The 17,184-nt window shown below is 38.0% G+C and overlaps 1 protein-coding gene across 1 annotated transcript in view; it reads right to left on the reverse strand.

Annotated features, from left to right (window-relative positions):
• Positions 1-8,166: 8,166 nt before the first annotated feature.
• LOC139764746 (uncharacterized) overlaps positions 8,167-17,184 on the reverse strand; it is a 53,486-nt gene continuing 44,468 nt past the window's right edge. The window contains exons 17-20 of the mRNA XM_071691611.1: positions 9,714-9,775; positions 9,398-9,462; positions 9,114-9,175; positions 8,167-8,954 (exon numbers count right to left, since the gene is read on the reverse strand). The gene's annotated coding sequence lies outside the window, so the exon portion shown is untranslated. The remainder of the gene's footprint in view (positions 8,955-9,113; positions 9,176-9,397; positions 9,463-9,713; positions 9,776-17,184) is intronic.

Here is a 17,184-nt window from a genome sequence, read left to right on the forward strand (position 1 = left end):
TTCAGAGCCAATGGAAGTGAGGGTGGGGGCGAAGTTTGTGGGAGATACGAAGAATTTGTGCAAGGAGAGAAAGTCATGTGTGAGAGGAAAAATAGGTATGTACGTTTAAAGGATTATTAGTAGTTGGGAGGCATGGTGGAGGTAGAGTAAGTAATAAAAGGGAGATAGTAAAAAGAGTACGGTCGATAGAATAGGATGCGTGGAATTGCTTTGGAGCGAGGAAATGTCGAGAAAGTGTCTGATGTGGAGGGAAGTGAGTATGAATGAATGGGGGGGGGGGGGGGGGTTTGCGGCAAGAGATGGCGATGCTGTTTTCTTGTGTGTTGAGGTAGGAATGAATGAAGTACGAATGCATACGTAAGGTTTGCGTAGGTGCACGCACACGTTGACAAGTACGTATTGGTACGAGTACATGGGCAACACGACAAGTAGTTTCATGCAACGATTACATCAGGAGGAGAGATATAAGTTAGTCGAAAGATGTAGGTCCTTTGGTAAAGAAGCGAGTGTGCAGATGTGGTCGATGCCAGACAGATAATGAGCGTATTATAAAGTTATTACGCGTACCAGAAGGGGGATTGTTTCGAAGACTAAAGTTATAAAGTTTGCTCACTACTATTAAGGTTATAATATTTGTTTAGTTTAATAATAGACCATTTGTTGTGGTAGTGTATTCAGATGGGAGTCCAATTTTTGTCACCGTGTGTTTTAAGTGATTAAAGAAGGCATTTAATTCTTGTTGTGCTATATTTATGTTGCTCGTGCGTAAAAGAAAGAAGATCCGCTCGACTCTGCCCAACTTCCGAGTTTTAACGATTCGTACATACATGCATCAAGGTTGTGGTGCTTTCCTGATTTTCTTTATAGTAGTATGCTTGTTGCTGAATGGAATACTTACATTAAAGGAACATGAGAAGTCAAGTAAAAGTATTATTTAAAGGGAGGATGAAAAGATGTGTTTGGGAGGTTTGAACTGATTTATTTGGTAACTTGTGGATTTTTTAATGAAATAGAAAATGTATCTTGTTCAAGTCTAGATTGTATTGTTGAAATGGAGCATACATTTGGCAAAGTTGTTTGCATGTGTATGGATCATGCAATATAGAAATGGTAAGATAGCATTACTTTCAGGATGTAAGGTAGTAAAATGTTAAGTAATGGTTCCTTTGTTGGCCAGATAAATGTACATACCTTAATGAAATTGCATTAGGTAATATACTTATTTTGTTTCAAAGAAATCCTTATAAAGGTTAGTTATTAGAGGGGAAACAGAGTTATCCATTGGCATACTAAATTTTTGAGCCTACTAATGTCCGTCGAGTCAAAGGACAGAGTGATTTATATTACAAGTTAACCCTTAATTGACTTTGAAAGACTGGACTGAATATTATGGTAAATGTGAAATAGATATTGTAAGAGGTAATTTTTGTGAATAGTAAGGAAGGTATAAAATTGATATTGTTAAGTAATTAATTGTAAAAATTTTATATTTTTTTGTAAGTGTGAGGAGTCGAGTAAAATATAAATGAAGGTTTAGTCTATGACATTTTTTGAAAGAGTTGAATTTAATTGCCTTAAAATTTTTATGATAGCTATTAAGACTTGCCAAAAAGGAATATATAGATTAAATAACTGTTGTTGTGATTATGGAGAGAAATAATTATTTCTGTAAAATGAATGATAATTGTTCACCGACTATATTTTAAATTGATTAAGAATGGCCTATTAATTGTCAATGAAATAAATAAAAGGCAGTGGTTGTCTTTAGATAAGTCTGTCCCTTTCATTGAGCTGTATTTCTGGACTTATTAAAAGGCATAAATGAAATATTTCAGGCAGACTTATAGTGAGTTGAGTAGGATCCATCGCATATAAATTGTCAGTTATTATTAATTGTTTGTAAGAAGTGCATTAGTGGGTAAAAAAAATGATATATTAGGAACTATAACAATTGAGTTAATGTTAATTTTGATAGAAACTTGATGACCTCTTACAATATTTATGTGATGATATTAAGTCTTGTAAATATTTTCTTTAATTGTGCCTAAAATTGTGTTTGTTTGAATGAAGAATCTTCTTTCTGTACGGCAACGGATAACTTCTTTGAAAGGTAGTTAGTAAAGGATATGTTGTAGTAATGCAATTTGGTATATAATGTTTTTGTAACATTTGTGGCCTTAACAATTTGTTGTAGAACACGAGTGTTGGTATGTTACTATTTTTAGATTGCATGACCCATAGGTATTTTAAAAAGTTGAAGTTGAGCATGTGAACATGACAGATGATTATCATCATTGAATTGTGTGTTATTTGCACTGCTTAATTAATCGATGATGATGATTTTGAGAAGATTGATGCGAATACCGTAGATGATAATGCATTGGCAGCAAGACTGTTGTAATTCTCCTTTGTAATAATTGAACGTATTTGCCTTGTTGCTTGAATGTAAATGTTGGCTTCAGCAACAGTATTTTGTTGAGAAAATGAGGATAAAGTTGTTGATGCAAGTGGCTGTGTAAATTGTGGTAATTTGACAAACTGGTAAGGATCTTTGTGTTATACATAAATAAGAGTGAAATGGCTTGTTTGATTAGTATGACTTGTATTGACTTGAATAATGCCATTGGAGTTATTAAGTTGAGAAATGTCATTTGAAAGTTTTAATATTAACAAAAGGAAGAATTTGAATCCATAAATTTTAGGGAGGATAAAAAGATGTTTTGGAAGGAGGTAACTAAAGTGTGAAGGACAGTTGAAGAAATGGGAACATGAGTGAAGGGGGCAAATGGGGAGGTGATAACAAATTGTGGTTATGTGAGGTGGATTATTTTGAAGGTTTGTTGAATGGCAGATATAGGGTGTTTTGGTGGTTTGCAAAGTGAGAGGGTTAGGGAGAATGATCTTGTAAACAGAGAAGAGGTAGTAAAAGGTTTACAGATGATGAAAGCCGGCAAGGCAGCGGGTTTGGATGGTATTGCAGTGGAATCTATAAAAAAAAAAAGGGGGGGGGTGAATGTATTGTTGACTGGTTGGTAAGATCATTTAATGTATGTATGACTCATGGTAAGGTGGCTGAGAATTGGTGGAATGCTTGCATAGTGCCATTGTACAAAGGGGATAAAAGTGAGTGCTCAAATAACAGAGGTATAAGTTTGTTGAGTATTCCTGGTAAATTATATGGGAGGGTATTGATTGAGAGGGTGAAGGCATGTACAGAGCATCAGATTGGGGAAGAGCAGTGTGGTTTTAGAAATGGTAGAGGATGTGTGGATTAGGCGTTTGCTTTGAAAAATGTATGTGAGAAATACTTAGAAAAGCCAATGGATTTGTATGTAGCATTTATGGATCTGGAGAAGGTTCATGATAGAGATGCTGTGTGGAAGGTATTAAGAATATATGGTGTGGGAGGCAAGTTGTTAAGAGGCAGTGAAAAGTTTTTATCGAGGATGTAAGCCATATGTACTTGTAGGAAGAGAGGAAAGTGATTGGTTCTCAGTGAATGTTGCTTTGTGGCAGGGGTGCATGATGGTTGTTTAATTTGTTTATGGATGGGGTTGTTAGGGAGGTGAATGCAAGTGTTTTGGAAAGAGGGGCAAATCTGTTGTGGACGAGAGAGCTTGTTGTTTGCCGATGATACAGCGCTGGTGGCTGATTCGGGTGAGAAACTGCAGAAGCTGGCGACTGAGTTTGGTAAAGTGTGTGAAAAGATAAAGGTGAGAGTAAATGTGAATAAGAGCAAGGTTATTAGGTACAGTAAGGTTGAGGGGCAAGTCCATTGGGAGGTTAGTTTGAATGGAGAAAAGGTGGAGGAAGTGAACGATAGGGTGGGGGATGGGGTCGAAAGTTATGGGAGCATTGAAGAATGTGTGGAAGTCAAGAAGGTTATGTTGGAAAGGAAAAATGGATATGTTTGAGGGAATAGTGGTTTCAAGAATGGGTTGTAGACAGAGTTGTGTGCAGGAGGGTGGATGTGCTGAAAATGAGATGTTTGAGGCCAATATGTGGTGTTAGGTGGTTTGATTGAGTAATGAAAGGGTAAGTCAGATGTGTGGTGGTAAAAAGAGTGTGGTTGAGAGAGCAGAAGAGGGTGTTTTGAAATGGTTTGGTCACCTGGAGGGAATGAGTGAGGGAAGATTGACTAAGAGGATATATGTGTCGGAGGTGGAGGGAATGAGGAAAAGTGGGAGAACCAATTAGAGGTGGAAAGATGGATTGAAAAAGATTTTGAGTGATTGGGGCCTGAACATGCAGGAGGGTGAAAGGTGTGCAAGTAATAGAGTGAATTTGAACTATGTGGTATACCGGGGTTGAATTGCTGTCAGTGGGTTGAAGCAGGGCATGTGAAGTGTGTGGGGTAAACCATGGAAAGTAATGGGGCCTGCATATGGAAAGGGAGGTGTGGTTTGGGTGCATAATACATGACAGCTATAGAGTGAGTGTGAACGAATGTGGCTTTTGTTGTGTTTTCCTTGTGGTACCTTGCGCATATGTGGGGGGGAGCAGGTTGGCATTTCATTATGTTGCGGGGTGCGTGATGGGAACGAATAAGGGGAGACGGTATGAATTATGCACATGTGTATGTGGGTGGGTTGGGCCATTCTTTGGTCTGTTGTGTTACCTAGCTGATGCAAGACAGTGACAAAGTAATATAAAATATCCCAATTGATGATACAATCTATTTTATAGTGGGTAAGAATTCGCCATAAGTAGTTACTTTGCATGTGCGAGTTGTTGATGGAAGTAAATGGTTGTTATCCAAAGTGTGTCATCTTTGTGCCCTTGATGGGTTTATATGTATGGAGTTATGTGAACAAGGAAATGTACCATGAAGACATTCAGTTGGGTCTTTGACATATAAGTGATGAATTTGTTTATTAAGGCCTTGATTTAGTAGGTAAGATATCCAAATGTAATATCATGAAGAATGTAGATGTTGGGAACATTATCAGTGTTAATGTTGAAGTTGTTAGCTTTGATGTTTCCTCACTTGTGACGAAAGTTGCAGTTGATGACGTTTTTGACTTGATTTTCTTGACCTGTTTGTTTTAATGTAAGTGAAGAAATTGTGTATAAAAGAGTGTCTTTTGATTAAGTGTAGAATATTATGTTAAAAATTGTCTCTATGTGAATGGGTTTCAGCTTTAGTAAGTGATATTTTGTTAATTTAATTTGTTTATAATAAAATAGCAAACTATGTTTGATGTTTGTGTTTTTGATGATGTTTGTGTTTTTGCCGGAAATGAAAATGTAAAAACGTTTGTGGCATTTGTTAACAATGTAGTAGGTTGGCTAAAAATGATTTTAGAAAGTGAAAATAATGAAATGTTAAAATTTTGCAACTGGATGATCCATAGGCAAGGAAACAAGTTTAGCAAATGTAGGAAACGTATATCCATTATTAATCATCCGAAGATGACCGAGTTAAATGATAATGGTTTGAATGTATGCTCCTTAGGGAATTATGTATTTGTATTCTAGAGTTGATTGTTGAAAGATGTGTGTAAGTTAAAAGACTATAAATGTTTCATTGGTAAATGCATAGTCATTTAGGAAATGAATAGGTGTTGAAGCCCAAGGTCCCATTGACATGAAGAATGTATTTTTCCCCTGTAATGATAATGTTAGTTCCCATGCTGCTGAATTTGTTTAATGTAAATGTTGCTTTGAGCAACATTACTATTATGAAGAATGTCTTAATTAGGGAGTCAATAGAAAAAAGTGATGGCTAAAGTGTACTTTAGAAAATGTGAAAAGTTTTATGTTGGTCTGAGTAGTAAGGATTGTTTTTTTTTTTTTTTACTGAAGGCACCTAAATATAGTATAAGAAGAGGGAAAGAATGAAATGCGTTGTTTAGTATTGTCAATGTCATGTGGTGTAAGTGAAACACGATAAGTTGGCAATTGGCTTTTTGTTTAATAATGAGGGTAGATGCAAGAAATAAATCTAACTGAAGAGATGTAGGTAGGATGGTGTTTGTTAAAGAAGTCACTCATTTACCAGTCGTAGGTACACTTTTTGTTTGTTGTCGTCTATCACTCGAGTTATAGATTTTTGTCTATATGCCCTGATGGTGTGCTTATGAAATTTCACTTTGTAATTTGTGTTTCATTTCCCCGGGGACTCGTAGGAATGTATACATTGGAAAAGCTCACAATTTTGTGTGCGATATTCCTACGAGTTGAGGGGCAAAGTGGAAGATGATAAGTTCTCAAGTGGAGTTTGGTGTAAAAATGAAATCATGAGGGGAGACGTCCAAAAAAAATGTAACAGTCAGTTGATATACACCGAAGAGACATAAGTAGGATGGGTTTGGATAAAAATATGAATATTGTAGAGAGACAAGGAGTGTATTATATAGTGATTTTATGGAGGTGAAATATTTAGAAATGTTATCGACAATTAAGTATTCCAAATTGTATAGAGCATCATTAATAATAAGAATAAAATTTGTTGTGTATTTGAAGACTCGGTAATATTTGTGGTGTTATTTGAGTTATTAAGTGAGATGGCATTACTCGAGTGAATTCAATGATGCTAATTTTGAATGAGATTAAACAAGGCATTTGATTCTTGTGCCCTTTGTAGAATATATTTATGTTAAGTATAAGAGAAAGATCGTTAGCAGTGCTGGCCTCGTATAAAAGTTATATTAATATGTACGTGTAAGTTTATAGATGCACCCAGCCCCAATGATTCTTGAGTTCCAGAGTGTAATAATTGTGTTTGCTAAAGGCAAATTGACATTAAAGGATTTAAGTAAGTTTGGAAGTCCAGTACAAGTAATTATAAATTTGAGAAATGAAATATTGTTTGTGTTAATTGGAAAATTTGGAATACTTGTATAAAGTGAATTAGCTGGAAAGTAAATGTATTTATCACATAAAGATGTAGGCTACTTTAACTTTGATCCAGTAGAATGTATTGTTTACAAGTCATCATTGATAAAATGTGGGGTTTATGTCTTTGCAGTGTTGATTTTGAGAATAAATATTTACTGGATGTAAGTTCAAGTAGTATAGATGGTTCATTGATAAAATTTACAAGTTTGCAAATAAATTATTGTATAAAGTTGTTGGCATTGAGATGAATAATGTTTTAGGTGTAATGTTTGATAATAATTAAAGTTACTATTGGTTGTGGTGAAATATAAATGTAGGATAGAGGAATAGTAATATAAGGAATATTTTAAGCAGGAGAAAACTGGCGTGGGTGCAGCTATGAGAAAAGTGAATGTTAATGACTTTATTAATGTCATACGAGTAATTTTGTCAAAGTGTCGTAGGTAGGAGGTGCATTAATACATAGGAAAAGAATGATAACGTTAATAATAGTGGTCTTAAAACAAATGTTATTGGTTAAAAATTAAAACAACTCCCTAATGTGTGCACCTACTAAATGTATGAAATGTTTGTGAGAATCATGTGTTTACCAAATGGGTTTTATTGTGATTGTTTTAAGTTTATGTAATGTTATTAGTATGAATATAATGGTTTGAAATGAAATGTATTAATACAAGTTTTCTAATTTTTCAGGTCCGATGTGGAAGTCGCTGTCATTATTGAGTGAAATGAAGTTGGTAATGTGAATGTAAGGAGTTAATATTATAGTTCATTGTTGTTTGACTATTTTAAAAGAGGGACGTTTGATTACATTTGTATTGAGGGTGAAATTTGTGAAATGATTCAAAGTATACTGTTACATATTACTCTATGTAGAGCAATATGTGACAGTATATTTTAAAACCTTTCCCAGACATGCCTTTCAATATAAATTGATCAAACGTCCCTCGTTTAAAATAATTAACCAACAATGAACTGTAATACTCCTTAATTTGTCTGATTATCTCTTGTTTTTTCCAGTCATTTATTTCAGGTTTGTAAGTTAGGTGTAAAGTAAAAAATATATATATATATATAGATAAATAAAAGAAATGTAAAATATTTACATTTTATTTTAGTTAACTTTTATATATATATATATATATATATATATATAAAAGTTAACTAAAATAAAATGTAATATATATATATATATATATATATAATTTTTTTTACTTACACCTGACAGAAAAAACAAGAGATAATCAAAGTAGAATATATACATAAATGTGTAAGGAAATGTAAATGTTAATAATTGAAGGAAATAGGTAAAAAAAAAATATAATGTAAGTTGAAGTAGTGACAGTGTTTGTATACAAATAAAAATATTCTATGTTCAAGGCAACAGCTTTGGAGAAATTATTTTAATGTGTGAATTTTTTTTTTAAGTTGGCTGAATGTATTTAAACCATGAGCAACAGAATTGATTCAGATGATATAAGTGGGGTTAATTTTTTTTTTTTCTGGAATCGTAGGCATGGCAATATTATATAACCTTGGGCTCATATTTAAATTTTTTTTTATCTATTGTAAACCAAAACCACAATTTCATTTTTGATTTATAAAATATATAAATGGTCAAAAATTATTTTCTCAATTTCATTGCCCTATTTCTGCTTTTTTTTTTTTTTTAAGTTCCCAAATATTTTGACATTTGTGTAATTCTGCACTCCCATTTACTAAAATATACACCAAACATCAACCCTACAATTTAACAATTAACCTTCCTAAAAACATACTATATAATACTGGACATACATTTACTCCCTTCCATTTTTAAAATATAACATTTGCCATGCCCATAATAATATGTCCACCCTTAAAAACTTCTTTTTTACAATTTTCTTCTTAAACCTTTCTTGGAATTTCCTTTTCTTGAGACAATTACAGACATCGATCCTATGCAACTTGGTCCCATACTGACATATCAACGATTCGCAACCAATTCGCCTCCGCCACTCGTAACATCTGAACTTTCCTTTTCTTGAGAATTACAGACATCGATCCTATGCAACTTGGTCCCATACTGACGTATCAACGATTCGCAACCAATTCGCCTCCGCCACTCGTAACATCTGAAACCATATAAAAATAAACAGTATTCTTATTCACTAGGGCCCATAGCGACATGGGTTCTTTCTCTATGTTAAACACTGAAATACACATAATCTATCACTTAACTTTGTGTCAATCATATTCATGATATCATAAACAAGCAAAAATACAATACTTACTTTCAATAACGTGAAGATGTACCAACGACTCCATAGCTATTCACCTCCGCCACACACAACATCTGAAACCAAACAGTAATCTTATGAACAAATAAATCATTAACTCTCAAGTTATCTGTCTTAAAGTGAACAACATACACAACGATCCTATGTAACTAGGGCCCATAGTGACATAGGTTCTTTCTCTATGTTAAACACTGAAAGACACATAACAATCTATTCCTTTACTTTAATATGTGTCAATCAGATTTAAGATATAAACAGAAAAATGAGATAATACTTACTTTAAACAACACGAAGATGTATTAACGATTCGCAACCAATTCACCTCCGCCACACATAACATCATCTGAAACCATATAAAACCAAACAGTAATCTTATTCATTAACAAATAAATACCTAACACAAATAAAATTAACTCAAGTTATCTGTCTTAATGTGAACAACACAGACATCAATCCTATGTAACTAGGGCCCATAGTGACATGGGTTCTTTCTCTATGTTGAACACTGAGACACATAATCTATCACTTAACTTTAATATGTGTCGATCATATTTATGATAAGAGGCAAAAACTAAGATAAAATACAATACTTACTTTAAATAATGCCAAGGTGTAACAACGACTCCAAAGCAATTCACCTCCGCCACACGTAACATCTGAAACCATATAAAACCAAACAGTAATCTTATTCATTAACAAATAAATACTTATATAAATCATTAACTCTCAAGTTATCTGTCTTAAAGTGAACAACACAGACATCGATCCTATGTAACTTGGGCCCATAGTGACATGGGTTATATATCTATGTCAAACACTGAAAGACACATAACTATCTATCACTTAACTAATCTCACTTATATTTCAACTATAACGCGTTTGCGAGGCAGCGCAAGGAAACAGACGAAAGAAAATGGCCCAACCCACCCCCATACACATGTATATACATACGTCCACACACGCAAATATACATACCTACACAGCTTTCCATGGTTTACCCCAGACGCTTCACATTCCCCGATTCAATCCACTGACAGCACGTCACCCCGGTATACCACATCGCTCCAATTCACTCTATTCCGTGCCCTCCTTTCACCCTCCTGCATGTTCAGGCCCCGATCACACAAAATCTTTTTCACTCCATCTTTCCACCTCCAATTTGGTCTCCCTCTTCTTCTCGTTCCCTCCACCTCCGACACATATATCCTCTTGGTCAATCTTTCCTCACTCATTCTCTCCATGTGCCTAAACCATTTCAAAACACCCTCTTCTGCTCTCTCAACCACGCTCTTTTTATTTCCACACATCTCTCTTACCCTTATGTTACTTACTCGATCAAACCACCTCACACCACACATTGTCCTCAAACATCTCATTTCCAGCACATCCATCCTCCTGCGCACAACTCTATCCATAGCCCACGCCTCGCAACCATACAACATTGTTGGAACCACTATTCCTTCAAACATACCCATTTTTGCTTTCCGAGATAATGTTCTCGACTTCCACACATTCTTCAAGGCTCCCAGAATTTTCGCCCCCTCCCCTACCCTATGATCCACTTCCGCTTCCATGGTTCCATCCGCTGCCAGATCCACTCCCAGATATCTAAAACACTTCACTTCCTCCAGTTTTTCTCCATTCAAACTCACCTCCCAATTGACTTGACCCTCAACCCTACTATACCTAATAACCTTGCTCTTATTCACATTTACTCTTAACTTTCTTCTTTCACACACTTTACCAAACTCAGTCACCAGCTTCTGCAGTTTCTCACATGAATCAGCCACCAGCGCTGTATCATCAGCGAACAACAACTGACTCACTTCCCAAGCTCTCTCATCCCCAACAGACTTCATACTTGCCCCTCTTTCCAAAACTCTTGCATTCACCTCCCTAACAACCCCATCCATAAACAAATTAAACAACCATGGAGACATCACACACCCCTGCCGCAAACCTACATTCACTGAGAACCAATCACTTTCCTCTCTTCCTACACGTACACATGCCTTACATCGTCGATAAAAACTTTTCACTGCTTCTAACAACTTGCCTCCCACACCATATATTCTTAATACCTTCCACAGAGCATCTCTATCAACTCTATCATATGCCTTCTCCAGATCCATAAATGCTACATACAAATCCATTTGCTTTTCTAAGTATTTCTCACATACATTCTTCAAAGCAAACACCTGATCCACACATCCTCTACCACTTCTGAAACCACACTGCTCTTCCCCAATCTGATGCTCTGTACATGCCTTCACCCTCTCAATCAATACCCTCCCATATAATTTACCAGGAATACTCAACAAACTTATACCTCTGTAATTTGAGCACTCACTCTTATCCCCTTTGCCTTTGTACAATGGCACTATGCACGCATTCCGCCAATCCTCAGGCACCTCACCGTGAGTCTTTTTTTTTTTTTTTTTTTTTGCTTTGTCGCTGTCTCCCGCGTTTGCGAGGTAGCGCAAGGAAACAGACGAAAGAAATGACCCAACCCACCCCCATACACATGTATATACATACGTCCACACACGCAAAATACACATAACTACACAGCTTTCCATGGTTTACCCCAGACGCTTCACATGCCCCGATTCAATCCACTGACAGCACGTCACCCCGGTATACCACATCGCTCCAATTCACTCTATTCCTTGCCCTCCTTTCACCCTCCGGCATGTTCAGGCCCCGATCACACAAAATCTTTTTCACTCCATCTTTCCACCTCCAATTTGGTCTCCCTCTTCTCCTCGTTCCCTCCACCATCGACACATATATCCTCTTGGTCAATCTTTCCTCACTCATTCTCTCCATGTGACCAAACCATTTCAAAACACCCTATTCTGCTCTCTCAACCATGCTCTTTTTATTTCCACACATCTCTCTTACCCTTACGTCACTTACTCGATCAAACCACCTCACACAACACATTGTCCTCAAACATCTCATTTCCAGCACATCCATCCTCCTGCGCACAACTCTATCCATAGCCTACGCCTCGCAACCATACAACATTGTTGGAACCACTATTCCTTCAAACATACTCATTTTTGCTTTCCGAGATAATGTTCTCGACTTCCACACATTCTTCAAGGCTCCCAGAATTTTCGCCCCCTCCATCACCCTATGATCCACTTCCGCTTCCATGGTTCCATCCGCTGCCAGATCCACTCCCAGATATCTAAAACACTTCACTTCCTCCAGTTTTTCTCCATTCAAACTCACCTCCCAATTGACTTGACCCTCAACCCTACTGTACCTAATAACCTTGCTCTTATTCACATTTACTCTTAACTTTCTTCTTTCACACACTTTACCAAACTCAGTCACCAGCTTCTGCAGTTTCTCACATGAATCAGCCACCAGCGCTGTATCATCAGCGAACAACAACTGACTCACTTCCCAAGCTCTCTCATCCCCAACAGACTTCATACTTGCCCCTCTTTCCAAAACTCTTGCATTCACCTCCCTAACAACCCCATCCATAAACAAATTAAACAACCATGGAGACATCACACACCCCTGCCGCAAACCTACATTCACTGAGAACCAATCACTTTCCTCTCTTCCTACACGTACACATGCCTTACATCGTCGATAAAAACTTTTCACTGCTTCTAACAACTTGCCTCCCACACCATATATTCTTAATACCTTCCACAGAGCATCTCTATCAACTCTATCATATGCCTTCTCCAGATCCATAAATGCTACATACAAATCCATTTGCTTTTCTAAGTATTTCTCACATACATTCTTCAAAGCAAACACCTGATCCACACATCCTCTACCACTTCTGAAACCACACTGCTCTTCCCCAATCTGATGCTCTGTACATGCCTTCACCCTCTCAATCAATACCATCCCATATAATTTACCAGGAATACTCAACAAACTTATACCTCTGTAATTTGAGCACTCACTCTTATCCCCTTTGCCTTTGTACAATGGCACTATGCACGCATTCCGCCAATCCTCAGGCACCTCACCGTGAGTCATTTTTTTTTTTTTTTTTTTTTGCTTTGTCGCTGTCTCCCGCGTTTGCGAGGTAGCGCAAGGAAACAGACGAAAGAAATGGCCCAACCCACCCCCATACACATGTATATACATACGTCCACACACGCAAAATACACATACCTACACAGCTTTCCATGGTTTACCCCAGACGCTTCACATGCCCCGATTCAATCCACTGACAGCACGTCACCCCGGTATACCACATCGCTCCAATTCACTCTATTCCTTGCCCTCCTTTCACCCTCCTGCATGTTCAGGCCCCGATCACACAAAATCTTTTTCACTCCATCTTTCCACCTCCAATTTGGTCTCCCTCTTCTCATTCCCTCCACAATCGACACATATATCCTCTTGGTCAATCTTTCCTCACTCATTCTCTCCATGTGACCAAACCATTTCAAAACACCCTATTCTGCTCTCTCAACCACGCTCTTTTTATTTCCACACATCTCTCTTACCCTTACGTTACTTACTCGATCAAACCACCTCACACAACACATTGTCCTCAAACATCTCATTTCCAGCACATCTATCCTCCTGCGCACAACTCTATCCATAGCCCACGCCTTGCAACCATACAACATTGTTGGAACCACTATTCCTTCAAACATACTCATTTTTGCCTTCCGAGATAATGTTCTCGACTTCCACACATTCTTCAAGGCTCCCAGAATTTTCGCCCCCTCCCCCACCCTATGATCCACTTCCGCTTCCATGGTTCCATCCGCTGCCAGATCCACTCCCAGATATCTAAAACACTTCACTTCCTCCAGTTTTTCTCCATTCAAACTCACCTCCCAATTGACTTGACCCTCAACCCTACTGTACCTAATAACCTTGCTCTTATTCACATTTACTCTTAACTTTCTTCTTTCACACACTTTACCAAACTCAGTCACCAGCTTCTGCAGTTTCTCACATGAATCAGCCACCAGCGCTGTATCATCAGCGAACAACAACTGACTCACTTCCCAAGCTCTCTCATCCCCAACAGACTTCATACTTGCCCCTCTTTCCAAAACTCTTGCATTCACCTCCCTAACAACCCCATCCATAAACAAATTAAACAACCATGGAGACATCACACACCCCTGCCGCAAACCTACATTCACTGAGAACCAATCACTTTCCTCTCTTCCTACACGTACACATGCCTTACATCGTCGATAAAAACTTTTCACTGCTTCTAACAACTTGCCTCCCACACCATATATTCTTAATACCTTCCACAGAGCATCTCTATCAACTCTATCATATGCCTTCTCCAGATCCATAAATGCTACATACAAATCCATTTGCTTTTCTAAGTATTTCTCACATACATTCTTCAAAGCAAACACCTGATCCACACATCCTCTACCACTTCTGAAACCACACTGCTCTTCCCCAATCTGATGCTCTGTACATGCCTTCACCCTCTCAATCAATACCCTCCCATATAATTTACCAGGAATACTCAACAAACTTATACCTCTGTAATTTGAGCACTCACTCTTATCCCCTTTGCCTTTGTACAATGGCACTATGCACGCATTCCGCCAATCCTCAGGCACCTCACCGTGAGTCATACATACATTAAATAACCTTACCAACCAGTCAACAATACAGTCACCCCCTTTTTTAATAAATTCCACTGCAATACCATCCAAACCTGCTGCCTTGCCGGCTTTCATCTTCCGCAAAGCTTTTACTACCTCTTCTCTGTTTACCAAATCATTTTCCCTAACCCTCTCACTTTGCACACCACCTCGACCAAAACACCCTATATCTGCCACTCTATCATCAAACACATTCAACAAACCTTCAAAATACTCACTCCATCTCTTTCTCACATCACCACTACTTGTTATCACCTCCCCATTTCCGCCCTACACTGAAGTTCCCATTTGCTCCCTTGTCTTACGCACTTTATTTACCTCCTCCCAGAACATCTTTTTATTCTCCCTAAAATTTAATGATACTCTCTCACCCCAACTCTCATTTGCCCTTTTTTTCACCTCTTGCACCTTTCTCTTGACCTCCTGTCTCTTTTATACGTCTCCCACTCAACTGCATCTTTTCCCTGCAAAAATCGTCCAAATGCCTCTTTCTTCTCTTTCACTAATACTCTTACTTCTTCATCCCACCACGCACTACCCTTTCTAATCAACCCACCTCCCACTCTTCTCATGCCACAAGCATCTTTTGCGCAATCCATCACTGATTCCCTAAATACATCCCATTCCTCCCCCACTCCCCTTACTTCCATTGTTCTCACCTTTTTCCATTCTGTACTCAGTCTCTCCTGGTACTTCCTCACACAAGTCTCCTTCCCAAGCTCACTTACTCTCACCACCCTCTTCACCCCAACATTCACTTTTTTTCTGAAAACCCATACAAATCTTCACCTTAGCCTCCACAAGATAATGATCAGACATCCCTCCAGTTGCACCTCTCAGCACATTAACATCCAAAAGTCTCTCTTTCGCGCGCCTGTCAATTAACACGTAATCCAATAACGCTCTCTGGCCATCTCTCCTACTTACATAAGTATACTTATGTATATCTCGCTTTTTAAACCAGGTATTCCCAATCATCAGTCCTTTTTCAGCACATAAATCTACAAGCTCTTCACCATTTCCATTTACAACACTGAACACCCCATGTATACCAATTATTCCCACAACTGCCACATTACTCACCTTTGCATTCAAATCACCCATCACTATAACCAGTCTCGTGCATCAAAACCACTAACACACTCATTCAGCTGCTCCCAAAACACTGCCTCTCATGATCTTTCTTCTCATGCCCAGGTGCATATGCACCAATAATCACCCATCTCTCTCCACCAACTTTCAGTTTTACCCATATTAATCGAGAATTTACTTTCTTACATTCTATCACGTACTTCCACAACTCCTGTTTCAGGAGTACTGCTACTCCTTCCCTTGCTCTTGTCCTCTCACTAACCCCTGACTTTACTCCCAAGACATTCCCAAACCACTCTTCCACTTCACCCTTGAGCTTCGTTTCACTCAGAGCCAAAACATCCAGGTTCCTTTTCTCAAACATACTACCTATCTCTCCTTTTTTCACATCTTGGTTACATCCACACACATTTAGGCACCCCAATCTGAGCCTTCGAGGAGTATGAGCACTCCCCGCGTGACTCCTTCTTCTGTTTCCCATTTTAGAAAGTTAAAAAAATACAAGGAGGGGAGGATTTCTGGCCCCCCGCTCCGTCCCCTCTAGTCGCTTTCTACGACACGCGAGGAATGCGTGGAAGTATTCTTTCACCCCTATCCCCAGGGATAATATATATATATATATACACATACACACACACACACGCACATATCCACACACCACACATACATATATATACATATGAAAAATGTAAGAAACAATTTAGAAAACTGAAACTTCTAGCTTGAAACGAAAAGAAAAAAAAATCTATCCAAACATAATCTTATTCATTAACAAATGAGTACCTAACACTTAAATAAAATTAACTCAAGTTATCTGTCTTAAGGTGAACAACACAGACATCAATCCTATGTAACTAGGGCCCATAGTGACATGGGTTCTTTCTGTATGTTAAACACTGAAAGACACATAACAATCTATCACTTAACTTTATCGGGTTTTTTTTCGGTCTCCCGCGTTTGCGAGGTAGCGCAAGGAAACAGACAAAAGAAATGGCCCAACCCACCCCCATACACATGTATATACATACGTCCACACACGCAAATATACATACCTACACAGCTTTCCATGGTTTACCCCAGACGCTTCACATGCCCTGATTCAATCCACTGACAGCACGTCAACCCCGGTATACCACATCGCTCCAATTCACTCTATTCCTTGCCCTCCTTTCACCCTCCTGCATGTTCAGGCCCCGATCACACAAAATCTTTTTCACTCCATCTTTCCACCTCCAATTTGGTCTCCCTCTTCTCCTCGTTCCCTCCACCTCCGACACATATATCCTCTTGGTCAATCTTTCCTCACTCATTCTCTCCATGTGCCCAAACCATTTCAAAACACC

The sequence above is a fragment of the Panulirus ornatus genome, chromosome 51 (assembly GCF_036320965.1).
Source record: "Panulirus ornatus isolate Po-2019 chromosome 51, ASM3632096v1, whole genome shotgun sequence".
Taxonomy (NCBI): domain Eukaryota; kingdom Metazoa; phylum Arthropoda; class Malacostraca; order Decapoda; family Palinuridae; genus Panulirus; species Panulirus ornatus.